Genomic DNA, 16261 nt, shown 5'->3' on the forward strand with positions numbered 1-16261 from the left:
TATATATATATATAATATTATTAATTGTTGTTATTTTACATTCAGTCTACAGGGATTTTATTGATTAAAAATAAAATAAATCTGTAGATAACATTTCAGAAATTAACTTTATTAGTTTATATCTTTGCTGTGTTTTTGTTTCTAGATAAGAAAATTATTTCATTAATAACACAAAATTTTCTTAATTGCATTTTGTCTTAAATGTACTTACAACAGTGATCTGACTGCATTTACTGACATTTAAAATATACACACCCTCTAAGTAATTTCATTCTGAGAATTTAGTCAACTGAAAAAAATAACAAAAACTACTATATACAAAGATACAATTAGAGGATATTTGTTACATATTATTTGTATAACAAAAAAAAAAGCTTGAAAATATGCTACTAAAAAGTCTATCAATAAGAGAAAATGCAATAAGAGAAAATGTAATAAATTATGGAGTAGGCATTAGGTTAGTCTGGTTCTTCTGAGATTTAAATGGCAAGACAGAATTCAATGTGCAAAGATTCATTAGAGAAAACACATGTGGGTAATAAAATGGGGAGGGCACCAGACAAGACCATGAGAACCATCGGACTGTAAAACAAGTCTCTTACAGACTTCAGTAAGAGAGAGGGAGAAAATTGAATGGAAGCATCTTATACTTTCTAAAGAAGGTTCAGTCAATATCAGGGAATCTTTGAGCTCTAAGTTAAAAGGAAAGTATCCTTTCACATACATGGAACTTTTGATACAAATATTGGTAAGCTCCAAGGCAAGGAAGATTTTACAGTTCCCCAGACATCTCCAAGTTTGTTTGTCTTTATAACTAATGACACCATTTTTCTCTACCAGAAACCATTTTTATATCTACAAACACTACCCAGGTTTGAAGTATAGCTCAAATAATATCCACATGTTTGCTATTTAAAGAGTGATCCATGAACCAGCAGCACTACCAGGGAATGTAAGTACAGCATCCCAGTCCTCATGCCGTATCTGGGCCTACTGAATCAGATTGTCAAGATCCCCAGCTGATTTGTAAACACTTCAGATTTGAGAAGTACAATCCTATACTATAAAGACTTTATATTCCTTCAGCTAAAAGAACCTTTCCATGTATCCACAAATACTTCACATTTCTTTTTTTTTAAAATTGTTTTTAATTTGCTAGAGGGCAAATGTGCCTCTAGAAAGAGAATGAGAAAATACCTTCCTGGGGGATGGCAATGCCACAATCCCTTGACCTCATTTTGGAACCTTGAGCATGCATGCACACACACTGGGCATACTTCTCAAGCACCTGGGTCCAAAACTGAAATGCTTGATTGGCCATGTGAGATCCAACTGCCCTAACCATGGTGCACATTTCTTTTAAGTCGGTATCTAACCTTTCAAAGTCATAATTCTCAAATAAATTCTCTTTAGGTTAAATTCGATCCTCAAGACTTGTGTGAAGTGAGTGAGTCTTTCAAAATTTGAGTCTACACATACAAATCAGAAAAGTTCTCATTTAAAAATTATACTTTAGATTTTCTAGAAAAGTCAGAATGTCAAAAACAGGTACAGAAGATTTATCTGAGAACAGTATTCTCTTAGCCAGGCATGTGCTTTCTGGTGTGCCACAGTCCCTGCCTTGTTTGCATATGTCCTAATCCAATGGCAGCTTCACTCATTTCTGTTGCTTGCCTGGCCTCTAAGTTCAGTATGCAACTACTGCATTCAAATAGACTTAGAGTTCTTACATGGAGGAAAGACATGCATTTGTCCTGTTGTTCTATGTCCTTGTTATTGCAAATATACTCTAAGCCTTTTCCTTTCTTTTTTTTTTTTTTTCCTCTCTCTTTCAATGCAAGGGGGATGTGTGCTCACCAGAGATGGGGGACTGGGGAAGAGAGAGAAGCTACCCCCCAAAACACACACAAGGAGTGGTCACATTGCAATCACTTTTTTTCTGTCATTTGTTCATCCCTTTGAGATTTTAGGTACACATGCACAAGTGTCTGGCATGTTTTTCTTTTTGCTTTTATAATTGTTTGTTTGTTTTTATTTATTAGTAGTAGTAGTTTGTTTGTTTGTTTGTTTTTAATTGACCAAAGAGAGAGAGAAAAAGGGAAAATGAGAAAGGACTCAAACCATGGTCTGCCATCTGGTAATCCAGTGCCTCTTGCCAGCCCATTCAAGCTACTGAGATGGGATTTTGAACCACAGTTGGCTATGTGAGATCTGGCTCCCTTAAATACCAAGGCTATGGGATTGGCAATCCAATAAGCCTTTCCTAAATCAATAGTGCAATAATATGTTATACAAACCTTTTTTAAAGATGAGGTAAAAGAACATCTGACCACAAGAAATTTACAACTTAGTTATGACTTTAAAACTCTATTTGATATCAAATACTGGTGAGAATGCAGAGTCCTTGAGGTATTCATACATTGTTGGTGGGGATGTCCACTCTGAAAATTATTTGGCAGTTTCATATAAGATTAAACTGTACTGGGACCAGCAGTTGGTGTAATGGCTATGTCGCTGAACTCCCATGTAGTCAACTGTGGTTCAAGTCCCGGACCCGGTGGCTTAAACACACACCAGGCGCGTGTGTGTGCGTGCCCAAGATCCCGAGAGGAGAATGGAGGAGAAGGGATTACAGCGTGGCCATCCCCCCAGGGGGTGATTTCTCACTTTCTATTTCTCTGTCTCTGTCTTTCTGGTGAGCACCCACGCCCAATAGCAAAAAATAAATAAATAAAAATCTTCTCAAAAAAAAAAAAAAGATTAAACTGTACCTTCTATATGCTACTAAGCAAATGCACTCTTGGGCAATTATCTCAGGAAAATAAAAACTTACGTTTGCACAAAAGCTATACAGGAATGTTTATATCAGCTTTATTCACAATAGCCCTACACTGAACACACTCAAATGTCTTTGAATCAGTGAGTGGGTGAACAAACTGGTACGTGCACACCATAAAGTACTATGCAGCAATAAAAACTAACAATATATTGATACATGCAACAACTTGGATGGTGTGCGAAAGGAGCCAGTCACAAAAGGTTACATACTACATGATTCCATTTATATAATATTCTTGATATTATAAAATCATAGAGATAGAAAACAGATCGATGATTGTGAAGGGTCAGGGAAGAAGAGAGTGTAGCTATAAAGGGTCAGCATAAGGGGATCTTGTGGCGATGAAATAAGTCTGCATCTTGACTGTGGCTGTGGTGAAATGAAGCTACATGAGATAAAACTACATAAAACTATGTGAATACATACACACAAATACAGAACTGATGAAATTTGAATAAACTTTCTGAATTGTACCACTCACTATCTATTTCTTGACTCTGTCACTGTATTATAGCTACCACTGGGAGAAATTGGGTAAAGGATACACAGAACTGCCCTGTACATTCTTTTCCAACTTTCTATGAACCTATCATTTACATGTATTTGTGTGTCTAGTCTAGGCTTATATGTTGCAGAATTTTTACCAGACTTGAGTAAATTATCATCAAAGTGACAGTTATTTCTGGGGAGCCCCGGCTGGGTAAAGAGTAGCTGAGGATTTTTATTAGCACATGTTAACATTACACTTGATTCATGTAACTTGAGAAAGGTTGAGGCAGTAAAGCTTTCTTAGTGGAAGCAAAACAATATAGTTTGAATACTTACTATATAATAGCAAGTGATAAAGTTTGTTCTCAGTAGTAATAGTTTATAATGTTACTATTCTCTTGGCAAGTGCAGTATGATTAGTTTATTATTAGTGTATACTCAGCCAGACTTTATAGTTGAAGATCGGCACAGATTTACGTTGTATAATGTATTGAAGATCTGTATGACTGTATTTTCTTGTTGTAAAAAGCCTAAACACTCAGGAGTTCTGCCTCTGACTAAAGTAGAAAGGTGCTTTCATTAATAATACAGAATAGTAAATCAATGATAGCCATGTAGTAAGACTTCTCTCTGAGGTGCTGCTGTATCTCACCATGACTGTTCTGAAGATTCCCAACTCATAAGTAAAACAGAGGGGGGAAAGAGCTTTGGAGTGTAGATCCAAACATTTAGATTTTTCTCCATTTTTTTCTGTCATTTTTCAAATCTCTGTAGCTCTTTGGTCCTAGTTTTTCTTTATCATAGAAATATCAACTGTTATTTTGGAGTGGGGAGGTGTTGATTATTAACTGATAAATGTAAAGATAGATAATGTGGAGGTTTTACTTCAATAAAGTATTTGTAACATTTCCATGACAGCCTAGAGAGCACAATGGAGAAATCTTGGCAAAAAAAAAGTGTAGTTCATTGTTTGTGATCTGTCTGAATGAGGGTGCTTAAGTTAGGATACTGGCAGGTGGTTCCATTTACATCAGTGTGGAACCAGCTGCTAAAAGGCATTGGCTCAGCCCTGAAAAACTCATTTGTGAAAGGTTAGTATGAGCATAATAATAATAATAATAAAAGTCTCAAACTTGGAGTTGACAAGAAGCTAAGAGGTAAAACCATCTATATGAGATCATTTACTCAAAAGATCTAAACAGAACTGATGGGAAAGTGATTGAAATCAACTAAATGAAGTTTTACAGAGTCCATCAAAGTTTTATAAATTTACTACAGAAATCAGACAAATCTAAAGTGAGCATATGAAACTTTATAGCAGTAGGTCTACAAAAGATGTCTTAGGGAATTTTTGGATGAGCATAAATTCAACACATCAGCAACGTAACGTGACTGTCAACATACATAACTTTGGGTTAGTATCCAAAATAAGTAAGTTAAATGGTCATATTCTGCACTAATTGGATAACATCTAGGGTAGAGAAATTCATTTTTGGTACCAGATAGGAGATTCTGGTAAATCATAGCATACCACATTATTGGATGTGGTGAGGAAACAGAAGCCATGCTATAAGAGGATGGCTGAAGTGCCTGCAAATGTGTAGGGAAAAGACATGATAGGTATCATGAATACTTGAGGAGCTACAAGAGAAAGAGAGATGTAGTCAGACAACCCCAATCCCGGTGTTAAGTTACAGAAAGCTAGATTTTGAGGTTATGTAAACTGAAAATTACTATTAGAAGTGTGAAAAAGACTAAATGAGATACCTTAAAAGAGAAAAATGATCTGCACTGGATTCTGTATTAACTGAGGCAGATGGCCTTTGAAATAAGTTGTTAATAAAACCAAACACTACATAAGAAGTGAGGTTATATGGGCAAGCAGGAGGCATAGTGTTTAAGGCGCTGGACACTCGAGTGGCTGACTGCGGTTCAAGTCCTGTACCAAGCGACTTGAAACTCATGCTGGGCACATGTGTGTGCATGCTCAAAATCCTGAGAGGCTAGTGGAAGAGAAGAGACTGTGGCATAACCATCCCCCCAGGTGGTGATTTCTTGCTTTTTGTCTCTCTGTCTCTCTCTCTCTCTCTTTTCAGCAGGTGCATGCACCCTTTAGCAAAAATCTCTAAAAAGAAAGAGAAGTTATATAATTTCTGAATCTTTCTCACTGAACTCAATATAAAATCTGACTGGTTAACTTAATGGTTTCTTTTTTTTTTTTTTTTTGCTATAGGTCATGTGCACACACCAGAGAGACAGAGACAGAAAGAGAGTCACCCCCCTCAGGGGGATAGCAATGCCATAGTCGCTTCTCCTCCATTCTCCTCTCAGGATTTTGGGAACACATGCACACACACCCAGCATGAATTTTAAGCTGCTGGGTCTGGAACTTGAACCACAGTCAAAACTAGGGAGTCCAGTGACATAATCATTATGCCATCTGCTGGCCCCAACTTCAGGGTTTCTATAACTACAGGTCATACCACTTAGTTAAGCAGAGAATGACTGCTGAATGAATGAATAAATGAGCATTTTCATGTTCTAAAGTTGTTTGATCATATCTCACTCAGCTGATAATAAAACAATTAATATACTATCTCATTGTAAAAGACTCAGTGTAATAAAAAGTTAAGCCTAGGGACCAGCAGATGGCGTAATGGTTATATTTCTGAACTCCCACATAATCAACCATGTTTTGAGTCCTGGACCTGGTGGCTTGAAACACGCAGGGCATGTGTGTGTGTGTGTGTGTGTGTGTGTGTGTGTGTGTGTGCGTGCATGCCCGAAATTCCAAGAGGAGAATAGAGAAGAAGGCATTGCAGTGTGGCCATCCCCCCCAGGGGGTGATTTCTTGCTTTCTGTCTCTCTGCCTCTCTCTCTTGTGAGTGTGCACGCCTTATAGCAAAAATCTCTCTAAAAGAAAAAAAAAGTTTGAACTCTAAATTAGTACAATTTATAATGATTAATATCACAACTGTTTCATTTCCAATCACATCGGTAACTGTAAAACTAGTAGCACTTTGAACTGCAGAGAATATCTTATCAAAAAGTCATTTGATTTGTTGGAACAACAAAACAATCTTATTTTTAAATGAAAGAAAACATAAGTTAATAGATCAGGATCATCAATACATGTGATCTCTTCTTTCACCACCATTCATCTGTATTTAATATCATTGATTGGACTAGCTCTCTTGTTTTTCTCTCCTTGTCTTTGTGAAACTACAGCTCTGGCTTTCTCCTATTGTTCTAGCTAATCTAATCATTCTCAATTAACTCTGAAGACTTCTATCTTTCTTTTCAAATTTTAAATGTTTGATTATACCAGAACTTGGTCCTAGGCATTTTTATCCCCCATTGTACATTCTCACCATGGTTTTTTGTTTTGTTTTGTTTTTTTATACTCCAGGTCATTATTCCTCTCCCCTCTCACCCCAGGGTCAGGTATCAAGCAATGAGAAACAGCCCTGATACCCCAGAATATGCTGAAAATTACAAATTAGCAAATCTTAGATCTGCTTACCCTACTTCACCCTTTGCCTCCCATGGGAAGCACAATAAAGGCTTCCCGATGTCCCTCTGCCTCCCGATTGACCCTGGTTCTGCCCCCTGTGGCTCTGCATAGAGTGCCATGCTCCTGGGTCTAGGAATTGGCAAGTGTAACAAACTGACCACCTCGTGACTGACACAAATGACCCTTGAAATAAGTTGTTAATAAAACCAAATATTACATATGAAGTGAAGTTATTTGGGTGAGCAGGGGGCAATAGTGGTTAAGCTGCTGGACCTCATGACAGTCATTTCTGTGCCTGCATGTCTTACCCTATGGTTTTTTAAATAAATAATTAAATAATCCCAGATATCTGTAAAACGTATGCCCAGGCAAAGGAATGCCCATGACTAAGATTTGATAGGGATTTTACAAGCTTCTATAGGAAAACATGATCAGAAATTACTTAAATAACTCACCCACAATACTCATTCCTCCTTAGTGTTTTCTATCATAGCAAATGGTACCACTATCCACCAAAAGTGTTTCTGTTAGACACCCAGGATCATCACTGAGATCTTTCTCCCCTACTTCCCACATCAAATCAGTCAAAAAATAGACCATTGATCTATCTCCAAAACATGTATAACAAGTATGCACATACACAGTGTTTGTAAGTATTCATACATGTATGCACACACACAGTGTTTGTAAGTATTTGTACATACTAGAGGACTTCAGAAAGTTTATGGGAAAATGCATATTATGAAAACACTATTCATGGGTTTTAAAAAAAAACTTTGTGCCAAAATAAACTCATACTGTAATTCAGTTTTTCCATGAATTTTTTTTATATTCTCTCATGTCTGCGTGTGTCTAGGTTTAAAGGTATCTACTTTTTCTCTCTATTGCAGTATCTGCTGCCATTCCTTTTTCTGAGCCACTGTGAACTTTGGCCTGAAGCATTTCAATAACCTCCCAATTTTAATACCATTATTATTCTAATTAATTCAGTATATAAGAATGAGAAGGAGCTTTTAAAAATGTATGTCTTGGGCTAGCCCATGGCATGATGGTTAATGAGACTGAGTCCCACATGACCAACTGTGTGGTTTGAGTCCCAGACACAGCAGCTTGAGAAACATGGCAGGTACATATGCAAGAAGGGAGAAAAGGAGAAGGGACTGTGGCATGACCCCAAGCAGGTGCTTTCTCTCTCTCCAGCAAGTGTATGCACACTTGGCAAAATTTTAAAAAAATAAAAGAAAGGAGAAAAATATGTTTCTTAAGTAGCATATATCCCTAAACATCTTTCTTTTACTCTTGCTTTTCATCTAAAACCTTTAACATACCATATAGGTCCTTACTGACACAGTTTCTCCTCACCTTTCCAGCCTTATCTATGTACCACTCACTCCCTCAGTCGTTTTATCCTTTACTAAAAGGATTCTGGGCTTATTTTTCAGTTACTCAACACTGACTTCCACCGCTCTACTGAATAATAACTACATATGTTTCAGAGCTTAGTTAAATGTCAAATTCTCAGACAAACTTTACTAGGATAGGTCCCTTTGCATCTTCAGTATTCTAAGTCTCTTTCAAAAAATACATACATGTTTATTCAGATTTAGTCTGTTTACCTCTTCAACGAAACTATCTATTGGCATCAAGAGCCATGTGTGTGTTTTCTGTCTCACCTAGTACAAATGCCAATATATTTACAAAATAAATATAATAATAAATAATATTTTAAGACTTTTATGCCTATACGACATACAAGACCTATATTAGGGAAGGTACTCTCTGGTTTTTAATAACATCCAAAGAACAGAAAATCAATAAATTGAAAAATATTTACTGCTTCTGTTGAAAAGGCATTGCAAATAAATGTCATATTGTCATGAGCACTTATTTGCTTAGTGAAATATGGCACATCTATAGGCTTATTATGCAAAGTGTGACCCACAGACCAACAGCATCAGCATGACTTGGTAGGTTGTTAGCAATGCAGACTCCGGAGCCCCACCCCAGATATGCTTTATCACAATCTGCATTTTAACAAGAATAGTTCTTAAGCAAATTAAAATTAAAAAGTACCAATTCATGGTATTTTCATATTTAAGCAATAAATAATTTAAAGTTATAACTAATAGATTTCAATGTAATGGTTATGTTATAATAGAGCACATCAATGGGAGAGAGTAAACTGAACAACTGATGGTTGATCTCTGCCACTCTCCAAAGGATATTCCTCATAAGGAAATGTACCAGCCATGTTTAGCTGCTCTCATGATCAGGGCAAGTTTACTTGACCAAAACCCAAACAAGCAAAGCCCTTCAAAGTCAAATCAATAGAAAAAGCAGATGGAAAACAGCCTCACAGTTTATAATTCAGTCTGTAGGCCCATTTTGCATGATGATAGGTAATACAGCAGCTAGTTTGTAGCCTGTCATTTGGTGTATATCTGCAAAACAGACATTTCTGAAATCCATTTCAATTCAGTGACTGAGTTTTTGTGTGCAACTGCAGTTATTGAGAGTGATTTCTAATTATTTTGGCTTCCTTCTGGTAAATTACCACAGAGAAGTCTAATTTACCATATGGTTTGCGGATACGCTAATATTCACAAACCATCTTTAGTTGCACTTAATCTACAGTCAGGTGCTCTGTTTGTTCAGGCATATTGGAACAACCACTGATTAATATTACTGAACAGAGTGGTTAATTTTATTAGTCACTAAGAATTCTACAGTGAATAATCTTACTTGCTTCATGTGAACATTTATTCCAGAATGTGTATCACAGATAATATGGTTTAAATGCAGTTCCTGAAATTCATACCAACGCTGGAAAAGGAATTCCATAAAACGCACCAGACTTTTGTTCAGACTTTGTAATCTGGAATTTGAGTAGTTCTTTTTCACACTGTTTCTAGTGCTATTTTTATTAAGTGTTGCAGTATTTTCTGTCAGCCTCACCCGGAAAGACATCAATCCCTCCCCCACAGGGCTTAGAATCTAAGCCAGTCTGACAATACAACTCAGACATGTTTCTAATAACCATTTAGAAGCTCTGTGACAGAATTCTTTTTCCATTTGTCAAGAACTATACACAGGCATTTTGATCATTGTCACAATTTAGAGAGCAGGTAACAAAGAATGTGCTGAGAATCCCCCTCCTAGACCCAGTGATAGATTTTGTTCAAGGCTCAAACATTTAATGAAAACAGAAGAGTTTGAATGTAGAATGCGTTTTTCTACTTTCCCTTGCTCACACATAAGTTTCATTCGACCATTGCTCTCATTTCTCTATGATCCTTTTTGGCTTCTATTTTTCTTTTCTCGCAAGAAGTGATATACACCAAAAGAGAATTTGATTATGTTTTAGAAAAGATAACATTCTAAGTATTTTTGTTTCTCTGGAAATCTCTTCCCTTTAAAAATTGCAAACATTTTATTTTCATAATTTTACTACAGTGTGAATTATTTATAGGAAAATAGACTGCATGATTTGGGGATATTTGAGTAATTTTCAAATACCAAATATCTAAAATTTTGCCCATATTGTATATATCTTGCTTTTATAATAATTTTCTAAGCTCTTTGAAACTTACACAGTTATGACAAGGATTTTGGAAACTCACAATGTAACTACCACTAATATATGTGGTGCCACTAGAGAATAATGAGAGTGATTCAAGACATATAAAAATAATTTTTCTTTCAATATGGTCTACCTATGTGTATGCACATATAACCAATATATAATGAATGTGTCCACTGGTAGCAGATGCTTAATAAGATACACTGTGATCAAGAACATATGTTGTGAAGTTACATAGAAATGAGTTCCATTCTCTTACCACTCATCTTAGCCAAACCATTTCATCCCTAGACACCTTGTTTTTCTTCATAATATGGGGATTAGATCTCTCCTACAAAATTTTTATCAGAATTAAATGAAAAAACATATCTAAAAATTGTTATAGTAGTGGCACCTAGCAAAGTAAAACGCAGATATTGTTATTTGTTTAGATATATTTTGAAACAAAAACTATCTACTCACGTTCAAAACATCCCATCATGTCTCTAAGGATGCTTGTTGATTGTTAGATTCAAACAATGAGACATTCAAAAGAAAAAAAGTTCCTTTTCCAAGCTACAAAATCACCCACAGATATTGATGCATGTCATACTACTTCATGTTTCAGTTGGATAACACAATGAGAATATAAAAACACTTAACAAAATTTTACTGCGCCTTTGTGTATGCAAGTTTTAGTCTTAAAAATAAAAGAACCAGGGACCAGCAGTTAGCGTAACGGCTATGTCGCTGGACTCCCACGTAGTGGACTGCAGTTCGTGTCCCTGACCCGGTGGCTTAAAACTCATGCCAGGCGTGTGTGCGTGCATGCCCAAGATCCCGAGAGGAGAATGGAGGAGAAGGGACTGCGGCGTGACCATCCTCCCTGGGGGGTGATTTCTCACTTTCTCTCTCTCTGTCTCAGTCTGTCTGGCGAGCGCACGCGCCCTATAGCGAAAACCTCTCCAAAGTAAATAAATAAACAAACAACCCATAAGTAGACTAATTGGCTTTCAAATTTTTTGTAATTTTTTCTTGATAAAAATGACACATATATGATTTTTAAATCTAATAAAGTCAACAAGTTAAAGGGCTAATTACTGATAATTATATAATTGTTCATTGAAAAGGAGGTTGCTGCAAAGGTGATACCAAAAATCCTATGCACATACCTACTAGAAAACAAGCTATTACAGTAAGTTCATTTCCACTTGTCACAGGTGACAATATTTGAAAGATAGATAACCATAATATCTCTTATTTTTTATTATTATCTTGTGTCTGTTTCTGAAATGTGTATTCATTTCAGTACTTGCATGCTAATATTCTTTTTAAAAATTAATATCCAATGATGGCAAAGGCAGTGCTTTAAAAATAACAAATTATGTTGAGATAGTAAAATTATATGAATCACTAATAAGTTTTTAACTTTCGTGTAATGGAGTTTTACACTCCTCTTGACCTAAAAATAAGAGCGATTATAAATGCAGTTATTCTAAAAGATACAGCAAATTTCCCATTCCTATGTGCATATTCCTGTGAACATTAAACATTAATTCTCACCACTTGCATAAAAATACTATGAAGACTTGGCTTTCCTGTCCTGGTAATTGCTGAAGACTACAAACTAAACATAAAATTGTGCATGCTTCTTAAAATATTTGAGTGATGGGGAACCAGCAGTTGGCGTAATGGCTATGTCGCTGGACTCCCACGTAGTCGACCGCGGTTCGTGTCCCGGACCCGGTGGCTTAAAACTCACGCCGGGCGCGTGTGCGTGCATGCCCAAGATCCCGAGAGGAGAATGGAGGAGAAGGGATTGCGGCGTGACCATCCCCCCTGGGGAGTGATTTCTCGTTTTCTGTCTCTATGTCTCTGTCTGTCTGGCGAGCGCACGCGCCCTACAGTGAAAATCTCTCCAAAAAAAAAAAAAAAGAATATTTGAGTGATGGTTGCTGAGTAAAATGGACTCAAGTAGTATTAAGTAGAGCGTCATACAATTCTCTTGGAAATAATTGGTATTTAGGAAATAAAAGGCCAGATGCATGTTTATTTTTCCATTTTTATTCATCATCAGACTAACTACTTTTATCATATTTTGACTTAAAATTCATGTGCTTCAAATAATGTCATTTAATTACATATAATGCCTAGTTAAGGTACAAAATAATGACTACTGGTCAAAATAATTCTATGCAATACCTGAACTGAGTCTTAACTAGGTCATTGTACCATTATTGTTCAATGTGTGATAGAGAAGATAATAGATAGATAGATAGATAGATAGATAGATAGATAGATAGATAGATAGATCTACATATTTATTTAAGTTTTAGAGTCAGCCCTGTAGCACCATAGTTAAGTGCAATGTGGAAGGAGCCAGATCCCACATGGCTGATCACAGTTCGAATCCCTGTCCCAGCAGCTGGAAACACATGCCAGGAGTGTGTGTGTGTACATACCCAAAATCCTGAAGGGAATGGAAGGAAAAAAGATGGTGATATGACCGTCCTTGGGGGATGTTTTCTCTCTCTTTCTCTCTCTCTCTCTCTCTTTCTCTCTCACTCTCTCTCTCTCTGGCAAGCACATATTCCCTCTGGCAATTAAAAGAAAAAAAAGGAGGGTTTTAAATTGTGTAATTTAAAGTATTTTTTTATGTGAATAAGGCAGTATTTAGTTCTATTTTTGAAAATTTATACTAGATGGGTTTTTGGTTTAGGGAGTGTATTTGGTTTTTTAGGCCAAGTTATATGGTTACTCATAAGAGGAGACATTAAGATCTCACTTCATCATTATGGAGTGAGGAGAAGGGTGACAACTGAGGGTGGGCCACAGTGCTCTGGCTGGCCAAGTGATAAATATGAATATTTTAAAAGTGTTCTGTCTCATAAAACCTGCAAATTCTATTCATTGTTTAAGTAAAGCAGTTTAATTTTGTTCAAGCTTCATGAATGTTAGTTATAATAATGCAGAAATAAAAACTGCACTTTCTTTTTTTATTTTTTAATAAAGCAAGAGTGTAACGTTCTCTGTTGAAAAAATTTTTGTAAGTTTTGCTTTATAAAACAAACCAACGGGCCAACAGATAGCATAGTGGTTGAAGTGCTGGACTCCCACATTGTCGACCACAGTTTGAGTCCTGGAGGCAGCTTGAAGCTCCTGCTGGTTTGTGTGCATGCATGCCCAAAATCCCAAGATGACAATGGAGGAGAAGGGATTGCAGCATGGCCATCCCCCTCAGTGGGGGAGTGATTTTTGTGTCTCTCTGGTGAGTGCATGTGCCCTTTAGCAGTGCTAAGATGCCATGGTTCAAGGGATGGAAAGTCACCTGTAAAGATGGCAATGCCAGTGGAACTACCCTGCTTAAAGCACTGGATTGCATCCTGCCACCAACTCGTCCAACTGACAAGCCCTTGCATCTGCCCCTCCAGGATGTATACAAAATTGGTGGTATTGGCACTGTTCTGTTGGCCGAGTGAAGACTGGTGTGCTCAAACCTGGTATGGTGGTCACCTTTGCACTAGTCAGTGTGACAACTTAAGTCAAGTCGGTTGAAATGCACCATGAAGCTCTGAGTGAAGCTCTTCTCGGGGACAACGTGGGTTTCGATGTCAACGTATCTGTCAAAGATGTTCAACGTGGCAATGTTGCTGGTGACAGCAAAAATGACCCACCACTGGAAGCGGCTGGCTTCACTACTCAGGTGATTATTCTGAACCATCCAGGCCAAATCAGTGCTGGCTATGCCCTTGTACTGGATTGTTACACAGCTCAGATTGCTTGCAAGTTTGCTGAGCTGAAGGAAAAGATTGATCGCCGTTCTGTTAAAAAGCTGGAAGATGGCCCTAAATTTCTGAAATCTGGTGATGCTGCCATTGTTGATATGGTTCCTGGCAAACCCATGTGTGTTGAGAGCTTCTCTGACTATCCTCCTCTGGGTCGTTTTGCTGTTCGTGATATGAGACAGAGAGTTGCTGTTGGTGTCATCAAAGCTATGGACAAGAAGGCTGCTGGAGCTGGCAAGGTCACCAAGTCTGCCCAGAAAGCTCAGAAGGCTAAATGAATGTCCCTAATTCCTGCCACCCCAGTCTTAATCAGTGGTGGAAGAACAGTCTCAGAACTTTTTGTCTCAATTGGCCATTTAAGTTTAATAGTAAAAGGCTGGTTAATGATAACAATGCTTCGTAAAACCTGCAGAAGGAAAGGAAAATGTTTTGTGGACCATTTCGTTCTTTTGTGTGTGGCAGTTTTAAGTTATTAGTTTTTAAAATCAGTACTTTTTAGTGGAAACAACTTGACCAAAAATCTGTCATAGAATTTTGAGACCCATTAAAACAAAGTTTAATAAGAAACCTGTGTCTTCTTTTGGTCAAAAATGAGACTTCATAGAAAAATGTTAAGGAAAAAAGCTGAGTTTGTAAATCACTCTTGTATTAAGAACCTGTTGGAACTTTTTAAAGAATATGATAATTTAGATAGTTTTTTTCTGGGTTGGGAGTTTGAGTCATTTCTCACCTTTCTAAGAAGGCAGAATCTTAATAGAATGCCTATTTACATATTTGTCTAGAAGGCCAAATCCTATAATAGTGGCCATGTGTTGCATATGAAATTTTGTAGTTAATCAATATTAAGTAAATTTGTTTGAACAATTAAATAAATAAATAATAAAATAAAATCATGTTGGGTGCATGTGCATACATACCCAAAATCCTGAGAGGAGAATGGAGGAGAAGGGATTACAGAATAACTATCCCCCTGGGGGGGAGAGGGTGATTTCTTGCTTCCCTTCTCTCTCTCTCTCTCTCTCTCTCTCTCTCTCAGGCAAGAACTCGTACCCTATGGTAAAAACTAAAACAACGAAACCACTAACCATTGTCAGTGTGTCAGTGTTCCTTTTCTGAAGTTACTCTGTCATTCTCGATGCTTAAATGACATTGGCTGCAAGGATGTTTAAAGGATATATCTCTTTGTTGACTTTCTTACAAGAGACTTCAATGGATCATATATTACTTAGTCATTGGTTTGGTCCTTCATTTTGCAAGCTTGATTTTCGCCATCATAGAATAGATGATTCTGAGATTCATACAAACCTACTCACATGAAGTTAACTATAACTAAATACCCTAATTTATTAATTTACATGGAGAAATTTATCTGCCAAAAGGATAAAAGAGAGGATATGCATCCTTAGGATAAAATTTTCCCTCCCTCTTGAAAAAGCCATAAAAGCCAAATTATAATCAAAAGATTGCTCATTGCTTTCATAATCAAAAACAAGAAACGTTATTTGTATAATTTGTATGATTTATTTATTTATTGTTTTTGCCATAGGGTACATGTGCTCACTGGAGAAAGAGAGCTAGTGAGAGGGAAAGTGAGAAATCACCCTACAGGGGGGATGGTCACACCAGGATCCCTTCTCATCCTGGAACTTTGGGCATGCATGCACACATACCCAGCATGATTTTCAAGCCACCAGGTCTGGGACTCAAACTGTGGTCAGCCATGTGGGAGTCTAACACCTTAACCACCACAGCATCTGCTGTCTCTTGTATGATTTGTATTCTTAGTAGCCATAGACAGCAATCTTCATGGTTTATGTGGTATCCTTCATGGAAAGAGATTCAGTCTTTGTCCAGGTCCCTGTCTCCCAGAGAAATAAGCCTATCTGACTATGCTCTGCCCACTCTCTCTCCCGATTGACCCAGTTCTTCATTAGCCTGAGTCTTGTCTTGTGTTCAGAGAGTCAATATGTGCTTCTAGGTTAGTTTCAGGGCTTTTTAGAATCTCAAATCAAGAAATTTACATAATTTTAGAGTGAGGGGCTTTTTTTTTTTACTTTATTGAAATACTGAGTTTA

The 16261-nt window shown here is 37.0% G+C and overlaps 1 pseudogene; it reads left to right on the forward strand.

Annotated features, from left to right (window-relative positions):
- Positions 1-926: 926 nt before the first annotated feature.
- On the forward strand, positions 927-14466 carry LOC102482266 (elongation factor 1-alpha 1 pseudogene; annotated as a pseudogene).
- The last annotated feature ends 1795 nt before the right edge of the window (positions 14467-16261 follow it).

Source organism: Tupaia chinensis, unplaced genomic scaffold, assembly GCF_000334495.1.
Source record: "Tupaia chinensis unplaced genomic scaffold, TupChi_1.0 Scaffold000406_1, whole genome shotgun sequence".
Taxonomy (NCBI): domain Eukaryota; kingdom Metazoa; phylum Chordata; class Mammalia; order Scandentia; family Tupaiidae; genus Tupaia; species Tupaia belangeri.